At 46.4% G+C, this 15,529-nt stretch overlaps 1 pseudogene; it reads left to right on the top strand.

The window, feature by feature from the left end:
* The window catches only part of LOC135573019 (wnt inhibitory factor 1-like), a 79,175-nt pseudogene that overhangs the window by 11,079 nt on the left and 52,567 nt on the right, over positions 1–15,529 (top strand).

Raw genomic sequence — 15,529 nt, forward strand, 5'->3', positions numbered from 1 at the left:
ACTTTTACATCCATAGAAGATAGGAAGAGAGATAGGAAACACTGTCTGTCCACAATGACACACTATTCCCTATATAGTGCACTACTTTTACATCCATATAAGATAGGAAGAGAGATAGGAAACACTGTCTGTCCATAATGACACACTATTCCCTATATAGTGCACTACTTTTACATCCATATAAGATAGGAAGAGAGATAGGAAACACTGTCTGTCCATAATGACACACTATTCCCTATACAGTGCACTACTTTTACATCCATGAGAGATAGGAAACACTGTCTGTCCATAATGACACACTATTCCCTATATAGTGCACTACTTTTACATCCATAGAAGATAGGAAGAGAGATAGGAAACACTGTCTGTCCATAATGACACACTATTCCCTATATAGTGCACTACTTTTGACCAGAGCAAGGAATAGGGTGCCATTTGGGACACAACCCTTGTGTTGAGAGAGCATTGTTCCCCTGCCACATGAAGGGGCTGTCTCTGTCAGGAGGAATCCCAGGGGCCCCAGGGGCCACGCGCTACATTGTTATTAGGTCACAGAGCCATGACCTCACCGCTCCCTGGGTGGGAGGCCCCTGGACCACAGTGCCATTCCTTCTTCTAAAAAAATCACCCTCTTCTCCTCCTCCTCGTCACCTTTTCCTCCTCTTCTCCTCCTCTCTTCTCCTCCTCTTTACCCTCTTCTCCTCCTCTTCTCCTCCTCACCCTATTCTCCTCCTCTTTACCCTCTTCTCCTCCTCTTCACTCTCTTCTCCTCCTCCTCACTCTCTTCTCCTCCTCCGCTTCACCCTCTTCTCCTCCTCACCCTCTTCTCCTCCTCTTCACTCTCTTCTCCTCCTCTTTACCCTCTTCTCCTCCTCCTCCTCTTTACCCTCTTCTCCTCCTCTTTACCCTCTTCTCCTCCTCCTCTTTACCCTCTTCTCCTCCTCTTCACCCTCTTCTCTCCTTTCACCCTCTTCTCCTCCTCCTCTTCACCCTCTTCTCCTCCTCTTCACCCTCTTCTCCTCCTCGTCTCCTCCTCTTTACCCTCTTCTCCTCCTCTTTACCCTCTTCTCCTCCCTCTTCACCCTCTTCTCCTCCTCCTCTTCACCCTCTTCTCCTCCTCTTCACCCTCTTCTCCTCCTCTTCGCCTTCTCCTCCTCTTTACCCTCTTCTCCTCCTCTTTACCCTCTTCTCCTCCTCTTCACCCTCTTCTCCTCCTCCTCTTCACCCTCTTCTCCTCCTCTTCACCCTCTTCTCCTCCTCGTCGCCTTCTCCTCCTCTTTACCCTCTTCTCCTCCTCTTTACCCTCTTCTCCTCCTCTTCACCCTCTTCTCCTCCTCTTTACCCTCTTCTCCTCCTCTTCTCCTCCTCTTTACCCTCTTCTCCTCCCTCTTCTCCTCCTCTTCACCCTCTTCTCCTCCTCTTTACCCTCTTCTCCTCCTCTTTACCCTCTTCTCCTCCTCTTCACTCTCTTCTCCTCCTCTTCACCCTCTTCTCCTCCTCTTTACCCTCTTCTCCTCCTCTTCTTTCTCTTCTCCTCCTCTTCACCCTCTTCTCCTCCTTTTACCCTCTTCCCTCCTCTTCACTCTCTTCTCCTCCTCCTCTTCACCCTCTTCTCCTCCTCCCCTCTTCTCCTCCTCTTCACTCTCTTCTCCTCCTCTTCACTCTCTTCTCCTCCTCCTCTTCACCCTCTTCTCCTCCTCTTCACTCTCTTCTCCTCCTCCTCACTCTCTTCTCCTCCTCCGCTTCACCCTCTTCTCCTCCTCACCCTCTTCTCCTCCTCTTCACTCTCTTCTCCTCCTCTTTACCCTCTTCTCCTCCTCTTCTCCTCTTTACCCTCTTCTCCTCCTCTTTACCCTCTTCTCCTCCTCCTCTTTACCCTCTTCTCCTCCTCTTCACCCTCTTCTCCTCCTCTTCACCCTCTTCTCCTCCTCCTCTTCACCCTCTTCTCCTCCTCTTCACCCTCTTCTCCTCCTCGTCGCCTTCTCCTCCTCTTTACCCTCTTCTCCTCCTCTTTACCCTCTTCTCCTCCTCTTTACCCTCTTCTCCTCCTCTTCACCCTCTTCTCCTCCTCCTCTTCACCCTCTTCTCCTCCTCTTCACCCTCTTCTCCTCCTCGTCGCCTTCTCCTCCTCTTTACCCTCTTCTCCTCCTCTTTACCCTCTTCTCCTCCTCTTTACCCTCTTCTCCTCCTCTTCACCCTCTTCTCCTCCTCCTCTTCACCCTCTTCTCCTCCTCTTCACCCTCTTCTCCTCCTCCTCTTTACCCTCTTCTCCTCCTCTTTACCCTCTTCTCCTCCTCTTTACCCTCTTCTCCTCCTCTTCACCCTCTTCTCCTCCTCTTTCTCTCCTCCTCTTTACCCTCTTCTCCTCCCTCTTCTCTTCTCCTCTTCACCCTCTTCTCCTCCTCTTTACCCTCTTCTCCTCCTCTCCTCTCTTCTCCTCCTCTTCACCCTCTTCTCCTCCTCTTCACCCTCTTCTCCTCCTCTTTACCCTCTTCTCCTCCTCTTCACTCTCTTCTCCTCCTCTTCACCCTCTTCTCCTCCTCTTTACCCTCTTCTCCTCCTCTTCACTCTCTTCTCCTCCTCTTCTTTACCCTCTTCTCCTCCTCTTTTCCCTCTTCTCCTCCTCTTTACCCTCTTCTCCTCCCTCTTCTCCTCCTCTTTACCCTCTTCTCCTCCTCTTTACCCTCTTCTCCTCCTCTTCCTCTCTTCTCCTCCTCTTCACCCTCTTCTCCTCCTCTTTACCCTCTTCTCCTCCTCTTCACTCTCTTCTCCTCCTCTTTACCCTCTTCTCCTCCTCTTCCTCTCTTCTCCTCCTCTTTTACCCTCTTCTCCTCCTCTTCACTCTCTTCTCCTCCTCTTTACCCTCTTCTCTCCTCTTCTCTCCTCTTTACCCTCTTCTCCTCCTCCTCTTTACCCTCTTCTCCTCCTCTTCACCCTCTTCTCCTCCTCTTCACCCTCTTCTCCTCCTCTTTACCCTCTTCTCCTCCTCTTCACTCTCTTCTCCTCCTCCTCTTCACCCTCTTTCTCCTCCTCTTTACCCTCTTCTCCTCCTCTTCACTCTCTCTTCTCCTCCTCTTCACTCTTCTCCTCCTCCTCTTTACCCTCTTCTCCTCCTCCCGTCTTCTCCTCCTCTTCACTCTCTTCTCCTCCTCTTCACTCTCTTCTCCTCCTCCTTTCACCCTCTTCTCCTCCTCTCACCCTCTTCTCCTCCTCTTTACCCTCTTCTCCTCCTCTTCACTCTCTTCTCCTCCTCTTTACCCTCTTCTCCTCCTCTTCACCCTCTCCTCCTCTTCACTCTCTTCTCCTCCTCTTTACCCTCTTCTCCTCCTCTTCTCCTCTTTTACCCTCTTCTCCTCCTCTTTACCCTCTTCTCCTCCTCTTTACCCTCTTCTCCTCCTCTTCACCCTCTTCTCCTCCTCCTCTTCACCCTCTTCTCCTCCTCCTCTTCACCCTCTTCTCCTCCTCTTCACCCTCTTCTCCTCCTCTCGCCCTCTTCTCCTCCTCTTTACCCTCTTCTCCTCCTCTTTCCTCTTTACCCTCTTCTCCTCCTCTTTACCCTCTTCTCCTCCTCCTCTTCCCCTCTTCTCCTCCTCTTCACCCTCTTCTCCTCCTCTTCACCCTCTTCTCCTCCTCTTTCACCCTCTTCTCCTCCTCTTCACCCTCTTCTCCTCCTCGTTCTCCTCCTCTTTACCCTCTTCTCCTCCTCTTTACCCTCTTCTCCTCCTCTTTACCCTCTTCTCCTCCTCTTCACCCTCTTCTCCTCCTCCTCTTCACCCTCTTCTCCTCCTCTTCACCCTCTTCTCCTCCCTCTTCCTTCTCCTCCTCTTTACCCTCTTCTCCTCCTCTTTACCCTCTTCTCCTCCTCTTTACCCTCTTCTCCTCCTCTTCACCCTCTTCTCCTCCTCCTCTTCACCCTCTTCTCCTCCTCTTCACCCTTTCTCCTCCTCTTCGCCTCTTCTCCTCCTCTTTACCCTCTTCTCCTCCTCTTTACCCTCTTCTCCTCCTCTTCACCCTCTTCTCCTCCTCTTTTCCCTCTTCTCCTCCTCTTTACCCTCTTCTCCTCCCTCTTCTCCTCCTCTTCACCCTCTTCTCCTCCTCTTTACCCTCTTCTCCTCCTCTTTACCCTCTTCTCCTCCTCTTCACTCTCTTCTCCTCCTCTTCACCCTCTTCTCCTCCTCTTCACCCTCTTCTCCTCCTCTTTACCCTCTTCTCCTCCTCTTCACTCTCTTCTCCTCCTCTTCACCCTCTTCTCCTCCTCTTTACCCTCTTCTCCTCCTCTTCACTCTCTTCTCCTCCTCTTCACCCTCTTCTCCTCCTCCTCTTCACCCTCTTCTCCTCCTCTTTACCTCTTCCCTCTTCTCCTCCTCTCTTCTTCTCTCCTCTTTTACCCTCTTCTCCTCCTCTTTACCCTCTTCTCCTCCTCTTCACTCTCTTCTCCTCCTCTTCACCCTCTTCTCCTCCTCTTTACCCTCTTCTCCTCCTCTTCACTCTCTTCTCCTCCTCTTTACCCTCTTCTCCTCCTCTTTACCCTCTTCTCCTCCTCTTCACTCTCTTCTCCTCCTCCTCTTCACCCTCTTCTCCTCCTCACCCTCTTCTCCTCCTCTTCCTCTCTTCTCCTCTCTTCACCTCTCTCTCTTCCTCTCTCCTCTTTCACCCTCTTCTCCTCCTCACCCTCTTCTCCTCCTCTTCACTCTCTTCTCCTCCTCTTCACTCTCTTCTCCTCCTCCTCTTCACCCTCTTCTCCTCCTCACCCTCTTCTCCTCCTCTTTACCCTCTTCTCTCCTCTTCACTCTCTTCTCCTCCTCCTCTTTACCCTCTTCTCCTCCTCTTTCTCCTCCTCACCCTATTCTCCTCCTCTTTACCCTCTTCTTCTCCTCCTCTTTACCCTCTTCTCCTCCTCTTCTCCTCTTTACCCTCTTCTCCTCCTCTTTACCCTCTTCTCCTCCTCCTCTTTACCCTCTTCTCCTCCTCTCTTCACCCTTCTCTCCCTCCTCACCCTCTTCTCCTCCTCCTCTTCACCCTCTTCTCCTCCTCACCCTCTTCTCCTCCTCTTCGCCTCTTCTCCTCCTCTTTACCCTCTTCTCCTCCTCTTCTCTCCTCTTTACCCTCTTCTCCTCCTCTTTACCCTCTTCTCCTCCTCTTCACCCTCTTCTCCTCCTCTTCACCCTCTTCTCCTCCTCGTCGCCTTCTCCTCCTCTTTACCCTCTTCTCCTCCTCTTTACCCTCTTCTCCTCCCTCTTCTCCTCCTCTTCACCCTCTTCTCCTCCTCTTTACCCTCTTCTCCTCCTCTTCACCCTCTTCTCCTCCTCTTTACCCTCTTCTCCTCCTCTTTACCCTCTTCTCCTCCTCTTTACCCTCTTCTCCTCCTCTTTACCCTCTTCTCCTCCTCTTCACTCTCTTCTCCTCCTCTTTACCCTCTTCTCCTCCTCTTCACTCTCTTCTCCTCCTCTTCACTCTCTTCTCCTCCTCCTCTTCACCCTCTTCTCCTCCTCACCCTCTTCTCCTCCTCTTCACTCTCTTCTCCTCCTCTTCACTCTCTTCTCCTCCTCCTCTTTACCCTCTTCTCCTCCTCTTCACTCTCTTCTCCTCCTCTTCACTCTCTTCTCCTCCTCCTCTTCACCCTCTTCTCCTCCTCACCCTCTTCTCCTCCTCTTCACTTTCTTCTCCTCCTCTTCACTCTCTTCTCCTCCTCTTTACCCTCTTCTCCTCCTCTTTACCCTCTTCTCCTCCTCTTCACTCTCTTCTCCTCCTCTTCACTCTCTTCTCCTCCTCCTCTTTACCCTCTTCTCCTCCTCACCCTCTTCTCCTCCTCTTCACTCTCTTCTCCTCCTCTTCACTCTCTTCTCCTCCTCCTCTTCACCCTCTTCTCCTCCTCACCCTCTTCTCCTCCTCTTCACTCTCTTCTCCTCCTCTTCACTCTCTTCTCCTCCTCTTCACTCTCTTCTCCTCCTCCTCTTTACCCTCTTCTCCTCCTCACCCTCTTCTCCTCCTCTTTACCCTCTTCTTCTCCTCTTCACTCTCTTCTCCTCCTCTTTACCCTCTTCTCCTCCTCTTCTCCTCCTCACCCTCTTCTCCTCCTCTTTACCCTCTTCTCCTCCTCTTCACTCTCTTCTCCTCCTCCTCACCCTCTTCTTTTAGATTCTTATTGTTTCTTCTCAATTCTTGCCTTCATCGTCTTCTCTGTCTTCTTCTTCTTCAGATTGAGCTAGTGGTTTGTGAGGAGGGGTGTTCATGGATGGGAGAATTCTCTTATCAGTAAAAACAAGGAATCCACATACATAAACACCATTGTGGGAGACTGCAACAAGTGTGTTGACATCCATAATAAACTGTAAACTTATTTTAGTCAAAGTAATGACCAATTTCTCTTCCTGATGAGATCATCTCTGGTGACAGCAAATTACAGAGAGCGGAACGGACCAGAGCTTTACACACACACACACACACACCTTGTAGGGACTTCTGGTCCCCACAAGAATAGTTAAACACGTCCACACACAAAAACTCACACACAAAACATACAGAGATCGTAATCCGGTAATGGCATGTTGAGTCGGTAAATGAGAGTGGGAGAGAGAGGGAAGGAGAGAGAGAGAGAAGGAGAGAGAGGGAAGGAGAGAGAGGGATAGAAAGAGAGAGAGGAGAGCGAGAGGGAAGGAGAGAGAGAGGGAAGGAGAGAGAGGGATAGAAAGAGAGAGAGAGGAGAGCGAGAGGGAATGAGAGCGAGAGGGAAGGAGAGAGAGAGGGAAGGAGAGAGAGGGATAGAAAGAGAGAGAGAGGAGAGCGAGAGGGAAGGAGAGAGAGGGATAGAAAGAGAGAGAGAGGAGAGCGAGAGGGAATGAGAGCGAGAGGGAAGGCGAGAGAGAGAGAGACAGAAAGAGGGATAGAAAGAGAGAGAGAGGGATAGAAAGAGAGAGAGAGGAGAGCGAGAGGGAATGAGAGCGAGAGGGAAGGAGAGAGAGAGAGATACAGAAAGAGGGCCCTTCTCTTTCCTGAGTTCTGTTACCCCCTGTACTTCAAAGGCAGCCGGCGAAGCTTAGGAACAAAAGCCTGGGGCATGAAAGGCTGCATGGTGGAGAGTTATCTGTGTTGGTTATTACCATTCAGCTGCAGGATTAGCCTCCTCTTCCTCTGCCCGGCTTGTGTACCTTTCCCTTCATCAAACGCTTTGACACTGGGAAGCATTCACTGCATAGAGGGAACATCGGCAGTCTCCCCTTTCCTCTCTCCCCCTTTCATCTCTCTGTTCTGGGATCTCCCCCCCCCCTCCCTCCCTGTGTGTGTTCTGTCATGCCTCCCCCAATCACATGACAAGAGAGACCACATGTCATTTAGAGAGAGAGAGACCACATGTCATTTAGAGAGAGACCACATGTCATTTAAAGAAAGACCACATGTCATTTAGAGAGAGAGAGAGACCACATGTCATTTAGAGAGAAAGAGAGAGAGAGACCACATGTCATTTAGAGAGACAGACCACATGTCATTTAGAGAGAGAGACCACATGTCATTTACAGAGAGACCACATGTCATTTACAGAGAGAGAGACCACATGTCATTTAGAGAGAGAGACCACATGTCATTTAGAGAGAGAGACCACATGTCATTTAGAGAGAGTGACAACATGTCATTTAGAGAGAGAGAGACCACATGTCATTTACAGAGAGAGAGACCACTTGTCATTTAGAGAGAGAGACCGCATGTCATTTAGAGAGAGAGACCACATGTCATTTAGAGAGAGAGACCACATGTCATTTAGAGAGAGGGACCACATGTCATTTAGAGAGAGAGACCACATGTCATTTAGAGAGAGAGACCACATGTCATTTAGAGAGAGAGACCACATGTAATTTACAGAGAGAGAGACCACATGTCATTTAGAGAGAGGGACCGCATGTCATTGAGAGAGAGAGACCACATGTCATTTAGAGAGAGAGAGACCACATGTCATTTAGAGAGAGAGAGACCACATGTCATTTACAGAGAGTGACCACATGTCATTTAGAGAGAGACCACATGTCATTTAGAGAGAGAGACCACATGTCAGACCACATGTCATTTAGAAAGAGAGACTACATCTAATTTAAAGAGAGACCACATGTCATTTAGAGAGAGAGACCACATGTCATTTAGAGAGGGACCACATGCAATTTAGAGAAAGAACACATGTCATTTAGAGAGAGAGAGACCACATGTCATTTAGAGAGAGACCACATGTCATTTAGAGAAAGACCACATGTCATTTAGAGAGAGAGATACCACATGTAATTTAAAAAGAGACCACATGCAATTTAGAGAAAGAACACATGTCATTTAGAGAGAGATACCACATGTCATTTAGAGAGAGAGACCACATGTCATTTAGAGAGAGAGACCACATGTCATTTAGAGAGTTCCACATGTCATTTAGGAGAGATATGTCATTTAGGAGACCACATGTCATTTAGAGAGAGAGACCACATGTCATTTAGAGAGAGAGACCACATGTCATTTAGGGAGAGAGACCACATGTCATTTAGAGAGAGATACCACATGTCATTTAGAGAGGGAGACCACATGTCATTTAGAGAGAGAGACCAGATGTCATTTAGAGAGAGACCACATGTCATTTAGAGAGAGAGACCACATGTCATTTAGAGAGAGAGACCAGATGTCATTTAGAGAGAGAGACCAGATGTGCCGCGTCTTTTTGGGAGAGGAGGGTCAACACACAGACATTATTTAGAGAGGGCTACAGTGTGTACTAACACAAACTCACTGTGCGACAAACAAACACGTCATATGCATGCAAGCACACTAGCACGGACAATCCGGGGTCATCAGCTGAGATCTCCATTCGTGTGTGTGTCAGGCAGAGTAGCTTAATGAGTTCCAGACACTGCGCTCCATGGATGTGGATATCATGGACAACCCCACGGTCAACGTCCTCTCCTGGGCTCTGTACCACGTAGGCCCTCAGGTGAGACAGGAGCTGGTGAATCCGTGCTACCCTTCTCAGTGTTGTTGTTTATTGAACACATGAGACTGAACAGCAAACAGGAAAGAGTGGAGGAGTTTGAGTCAGCAGCCCAGCGCTAACCGCTAGACCACGCAGGTCACTACAGTGAAACAGCTTGAAATCAGTCGTGAAATCTGTAAAAATAGCTTGAAATCAGTCACAATAGCTTGAAATCAGTCATAATAGCTTGAAATCAGTCATGAAATCTGTCAAAATAGCTTGAAATCAGTCACAATAGCTTGAAATCAGTCACAATAGCTTGAAACCAGTCATAACAACTTGAAATCAGTCATAATAGCTTGAGATCAGTCACAATAGCTTGAAATCAGTCACAATAGCTTGAAATCAGTCACGAAACCAGTCATAACAACTTGAAATCAGTCACAATAGCTTGAAATCAGCCATAATAACTTGAAATCAGTCACAATAGCTTGAAATCAGTCATGAAACCAGTCATAACAACTTCAAATCAGTCATAATAGCTTGAAATCAGTCACAATAGCTTGAAATCAGTCATGAAACCAGTCATAACAACTTCAAATCAGTCACAATAGCTTGAAATCAGTCATAATAGCTTGAAATCAGTCATGAACCCAGTCATAATAGCTTGAAATCAGTCACAATAGCTTGAAATCAGTCATAATAGCTTGAAATCAGTCATGAAACCAGTCATAACAACTTGAAATCAGTCACAATAGCTTGAAATCAGCCATAATAGCTTGAAATCAGTCACAATAGCTTGAAATCAGTCACAATAGCTTGAAATCAGTCATATAGCTTGAAATCAATCATAATAGCTTGCATACTGATTACTGCGTTGTAACATGATGTTTCTCTGTGTTTTAAGTGGTGCAGGTGGGCTTCCCGTGTTTAGGAGACCAGGATGGCGTAGCGGCGTTCGAGGTCACCATACTGGTCATGGACGCCGGTGGGAACATCATCCTGAGGACACCTCACAACGCCATCTTCTTCAAGACCTGCCAGAGAGGTGAGGACGCAGCTCCCAGAGTTTAATTTACACTTTTAACATGTTACCTCTGTTTTGAATGGTCTACTAGAAGAGGAGGTGGCAGGAGAGGAGGGGTGGGGAGATCAGAGAAGGGGAAAGCAGGAGAGGAGAGGAGAGGAGAGTATTGGCTCTCAATATCACCAATGATGATTGGCTAGCTCTCAACATCACCAGAGATGATTGGCTGCCTCAACATCACCAGAGATGATTGGCTAGCTCTCAGCATCACCAGAATTGGCTAGCAACATCAAGAGATGATTGGCTAGCTCTCAGCAAGATGATTGGCTAGCTCTCAACATCACCAATGATGATTGGCTAAACCCAGCCGTCAGAAATGATTGGCTAGCTCTCAACATCACCAGAGATGATTGGCTAGCTCTCAGCATCACCAGAGATGATTGGCTAGCTCTCAACATCACCAGAGATGATTGGCTAGCTCTCAACATCACCAGAGATGATTGGCTAGCTCTCAACATCACCAGAGATGATTGGCTGCCCCTAATCAAAACGAAACAAAACGGCCTAAACCCAGCCGTCAGAAAACACAGAAAATTTAACTTTTTTCAATGTGTCAATCACTCTCGAGTCATCTGGGACCCGCGAGCTAAGCCCGGGGGACTACTAGGGGGGCACTTGAACATTCGTAGTGTCATTCCAAAAAGTGATCAAATTCAACATCTACTCACAGACTCCAACCTTGACTTTCTCTGCCTCTCAGAGACATGGCTCCATAAACACTCTCCATGTGCTGCTTTGATTGTGCCTGGCTACAATGTTTTCAGGAGAGACAGGATTGAAGGAAGAGGAGGGGGTGTGATGATTTACATTAAAGAACATATCCGATGTAAACAAATTGAGTGGTCATGTGATAATGAACTAGAATGTATCGGCCTGAACGTTACACTGTCTCCCCAAATGTCTTTTACCCTCATTGGAATGTATAGGCCACCTTCCACCAAAAGTGTGTTTTTTGATCAGTTTAATACCATGCTTAGGGAATGTGATTTTTGGGAAAGAGGTCATCTTAATGGGAGATTTTAACATTAATTATGAAGACAAGTGTTGTAGGAAAACCCTCAAACGGATCACTAATACCTTTGACCTTACACAGCTAGTTAAAGGGCCAACCAGGGTGACTTGTTGCCCTAAAACACAGATTTATTTGGTGTTCAGTAATAAACCAGAGAGAGTGACTAAATCATTCAATATGGTCACTGGGCTGTCTGATCATAATCTGACACTTATAGCCAGAAAGCTGTCTAAGAGCAGGTTTAACCTCTCTACTGTTAGAAAGCCGGATCAACTCAGAATACCTAAGAGTGAATTAAACTATTTTGAAAAAGCAATTAAGGGAATAAACTGGAATGATCTCTTGTCCTATACAGACGTGGAAGCTGATAGTCAGGTTTTTCTATCCACAATCCAGACTACAATAAATGGCTTCCTAAAGAAAATCAAATCCAAACCTGGCCAAAAGAGCACTCTTCCTTGGCTAAATGGAGAAATCTGGAAATTGATGAAAGAACGAGATTATGCTCTAAAAATAGCCCTAAAATCTAAATTAGAGCATGACAGACGTAGGTTTACCATGTTGAGAAATAAGGTGATAAAAGAAATCAGACAGGCCAAGGCAAACTTTTTATTAACATAATTGGTGAAGCAAAGGGAAATTCTCAATTGATATGGGAGAATCTAAAAAGTTAACAGGGAAAGACCATAGTAACACTGCAAAAAGACTAGAAATCATGGTGAATAACAATCTAACACAGGATGCAGTTGAAATAGCAACAGCCTTCAATTCCTACTTTATTGACTCTGTCAGGTTACTGACACAGAACCCCTCCACTGATTTCTTGGGCTCAGTGCCAGTGAATGACACTCAACCTGTCTTCATCATAAGGGAGGTTTCTGAGTCAAAGGTGAACAAGGTGATTAGCTCACTAAAGAACTCTAAAGCCAAAGATGTGTTTGGGATGGACTCTACCTTTCTTAAAAACTACAAAGAGTCACTCATTGGCCCCATTACTAAGGTCACCAACACATCTATTGGTCTCGGTGTGTTTCAAGGGTATGGAAGTCGGCCATAATAACGGCCATCTTTAAATCAGGCGACCCTGCTGACGTGAGTAACTACAGGCCCATTAGTATACTACCTGTGGTGTCAAAGGTTGTTGAAAAGTGTGTAGCAGAACAACTGATTGCCCACCTCAACAACAGCCCCTTCACATTACACTCCATGCAGTTTGGCTTCAGAGCGAAACACTCCACAGAAACGGCCAACTGCTTTCTTCTGGAAAATGTGAAGTCCAAGATGGACAAAGGGGGTGCTGTTGGGGCTGTGTTTCTGGACCTAAGGAAGGCTTTTGATACTGTTAACCATGAGATTCTCATCACAAAATTGTCCAAGTTCAACTTTTCCCCTGATGCCTTGAGATGGATGAAATCATACCTTGAAGGCAGAACTCAGTGTGTCAGAGTGAGCAATGAGCTGTCGCCCACTCGTAGCTATGATGTGGGCGTGCCCCAAGGGTCAATACTGGGGCCCCTCCTGTTCAGCCTGTACATTAATGATCTGCCTTCTGTCTGTACTGGGTCTGAAGTTCAAATGTATGCAGATGATACAGTGATATATGTGCATGCAAAGAGCAAACAACAAGCTGCACAAGAACTCACTACTGTAATGGTCCAGGTTACAAAGTGGCTCAGTGACTCGTGTTTGCATCTCAATGTGAAAAAAACTGTTTGCATGTTCTTCACAAAGAGGGCAACAGATGCTACGAGCCAGATGTCTATGTGTCAGGGGAGAAGCTCCAGGTGGTATCCGATTTTAAGTACCTTGGCATCATACTTGATTCCAACCTCTCTTTTAAAAAGCATGTGAAAAAGGTAATTCAAATAACTAAATTCAATCTAGCTAATTTCCGATTTATACGAAATTGTTTGACTACAGAGGTAGCAAAACTGTACTTCAAATCTATGATACTCCCCCACTTAACATACTGCTTGACTAGTTGGGCCCAAGCTTGCTGTACAACATTAAAACCTATTCAGTCTGTCTACAAACAGGCTCTCAAAGTGCTTGATAGGAAGCCCAATAGCCATCATCATTGTCACATCCTTAGAAAGCATGAGCTCTTGAGTTGGGAAAATCTTGTGCAATACACCGACGCATGTCTTGTATTCAAGATCCTTAATGGCCTGGCTCCTCCCCCTCCACTCAATATTTTTGTTAAACAGAAAACCCAGACATATGGCAGCAGATCCACAAGGTCTGCCATGAGAGGTGACTGTATAGTTCCCCTAAGGAAAAGCACCTTTAGTAAATCTGCATTCTCTGTGAGAGCTTCCCATGTCTGGAATACACTGCCATCAGACACACATAACTGCACCACATATCACACTTTCACAAAATGCTTGAAGACCTGGCTAAAGGTCAATCAGATTTGTGAACATGGTCCCTAGCTGTGTGTTGCCGCTTTCCATGTTGTCTGTTGTCTGTAGCTTATGAGGTGTGGAAAGACTTTGTTGCTTTTATGAATATTGTCTTGCTGCTTTTTGTTCTATGTTGCTCTGTCTGTATGCTATGTCTTGCTTGTCCTATGTTGCTATGTCTTGCTTGTTCTATGGTGCTATTGTCTATATTGTAATTGTTTTTAATAACCTGCCCAGGGACTGCGGTTGAAATTAGCCGGCTGGCTAAAACCGGCACTTTTACTGAAACGTTGATTAATGTGCACTGTCCCTGTAAAAAAAAAAAAAAAAAAATCACCAGAGATGATTGGCTAGCTCTCAGCATCACCAGAGATGATTGGCTAGCTATCAGCATCACCAGAGATGATTGGCTAGCTCTCAGCATCACCAGAGATGATTGGCTAGCTCTCAGCATCGCCAGAGATGATTGGCTAGCTCTCAATTTTGCCAGAGATGATTGGCTAGCTCTCAGCATCACCAGAGATGATTGGCTAGCTCTCAGCATCACCAGAGATGAGTGGCTAGCTCTCAGCATCACCAGAGATGATTGGCTAGCTCTCAATTTTGCCAGAGATGTTTGGCTAGCTCTCAGCATCGCCAGAGATGATTGGCTAGCTCTCAATTTTGCCAGAGATGTTTGGCTAGCTCTCAGCATCACCAGAGATGTTTGGCTAGCTCTCAGCATCACCAGAGATGATTGGCTAGCTCTCAGCATCGCCAGAGATGATTGGCTAGCTCTCAATTTTGCCAGAGATGATTGGCTAGCTCTCAGCATCACCAGAGATGATTGGCTAGCTCTCAATTTTGCCAGAGATGATTGGCTAGCTCTCAGCATTGCCAGAGATGATTGGCTAGCTCTCAGCATCGCCAGAGATGATTGGCTAGCTCTCAATTTTGCCAGAGATGATTGGCTAGCTCTCACCATCACCAGAGATGATTGGCTAGCTCTCAGCATCACCAGAGATTATTGGCTAGCTCTCAGCATCAGTCAGCTACTGCTGACTGGATATTATAACATTACCCTGTCTGATTTAGTTCTACCTCTGCTGTCTGGATATTATAATATTACCCTGTCTGATTTAGTTCTACCTCTGCTGACTGGATATTATAACATTACCCTGTCTGATTTAGTTTAACCTCTGCCTCTGCTGACTGGATATTATAACATTACCCTGTCTGATTTAGTTCTACCTCTGCTACTGCTGACTGGATATTATAACATTACCCTGTCTGATTTAGCTCTGCCTCTGCTGACTGGATATTATAACATTACCCTGTCTGATTTAGTTCTGCCTCTGCTACTGCTGACTGGATATTATAACATTACCCTGTCTGATTTAGTTCTGCTGCTACTGACTGGATATTACAACATTGCCCTGTCTGATTTAGTTCTACCTCTGCTGACTGGATATTATAACATTACCCTGTCTGATTTAGTTCTACCTCTGCTGACTGGATATTATAACATTACCCTGTCTGATTTAGTTCTACTCTGCTGACTGGATATTATAACATTACCCTTCTGATTTAGTTCTACCTCTGCTGACTGGATATTATAACATTACCCTGTCTGATTTAGCTCTGCCTCTGCTGACTGGATATTATAACATTACCCTGTCTGATTTAGTTCTACCTCTGCTGACTGGATATTATAACATTACCCTGTCTGATTTAGCTCTGCCTCTGCTGACTGGATATTATAACATTACCCTGTCTGATTTAGCTCTGCCTCTGCTACTGCTGACTTTATATTATAACATTACCCTGTCTGATTTAGTTCTACCTCTGCTGTCTGGATATTATAACATTACCCTGTCTGATTTAGTTCTACCTCTGCTGACTGGATATTATAACATTACCCTGTCTGATTTAGTTCTACCTCTGCTGACTGGATATTATAACATTACCCTGTCTGATTTAGTTTAACCTCTGCCTCTGCTGACTGGATATTATAACATTACCCTGTCTGATTTAGTTCTACCTCTGCTACTGCTGACTGGATATTATAACATTACCCTGTCTGATTTAGCTCTGCCTCTGCTGACTGGATA

This window comes from Oncorhynchus nerka, linkage group LG8 (genome assembly GCF_034236695.1).
Source record: "Oncorhynchus nerka isolate Pitt River linkage group LG8, Oner_Uvic_2.0, whole genome shotgun sequence".
In the NCBI taxonomy this organism is placed as follows: domain Eukaryota; kingdom Metazoa; phylum Chordata; class Actinopteri; order Salmoniformes; family Salmonidae; genus Oncorhynchus; species Oncorhynchus nerka.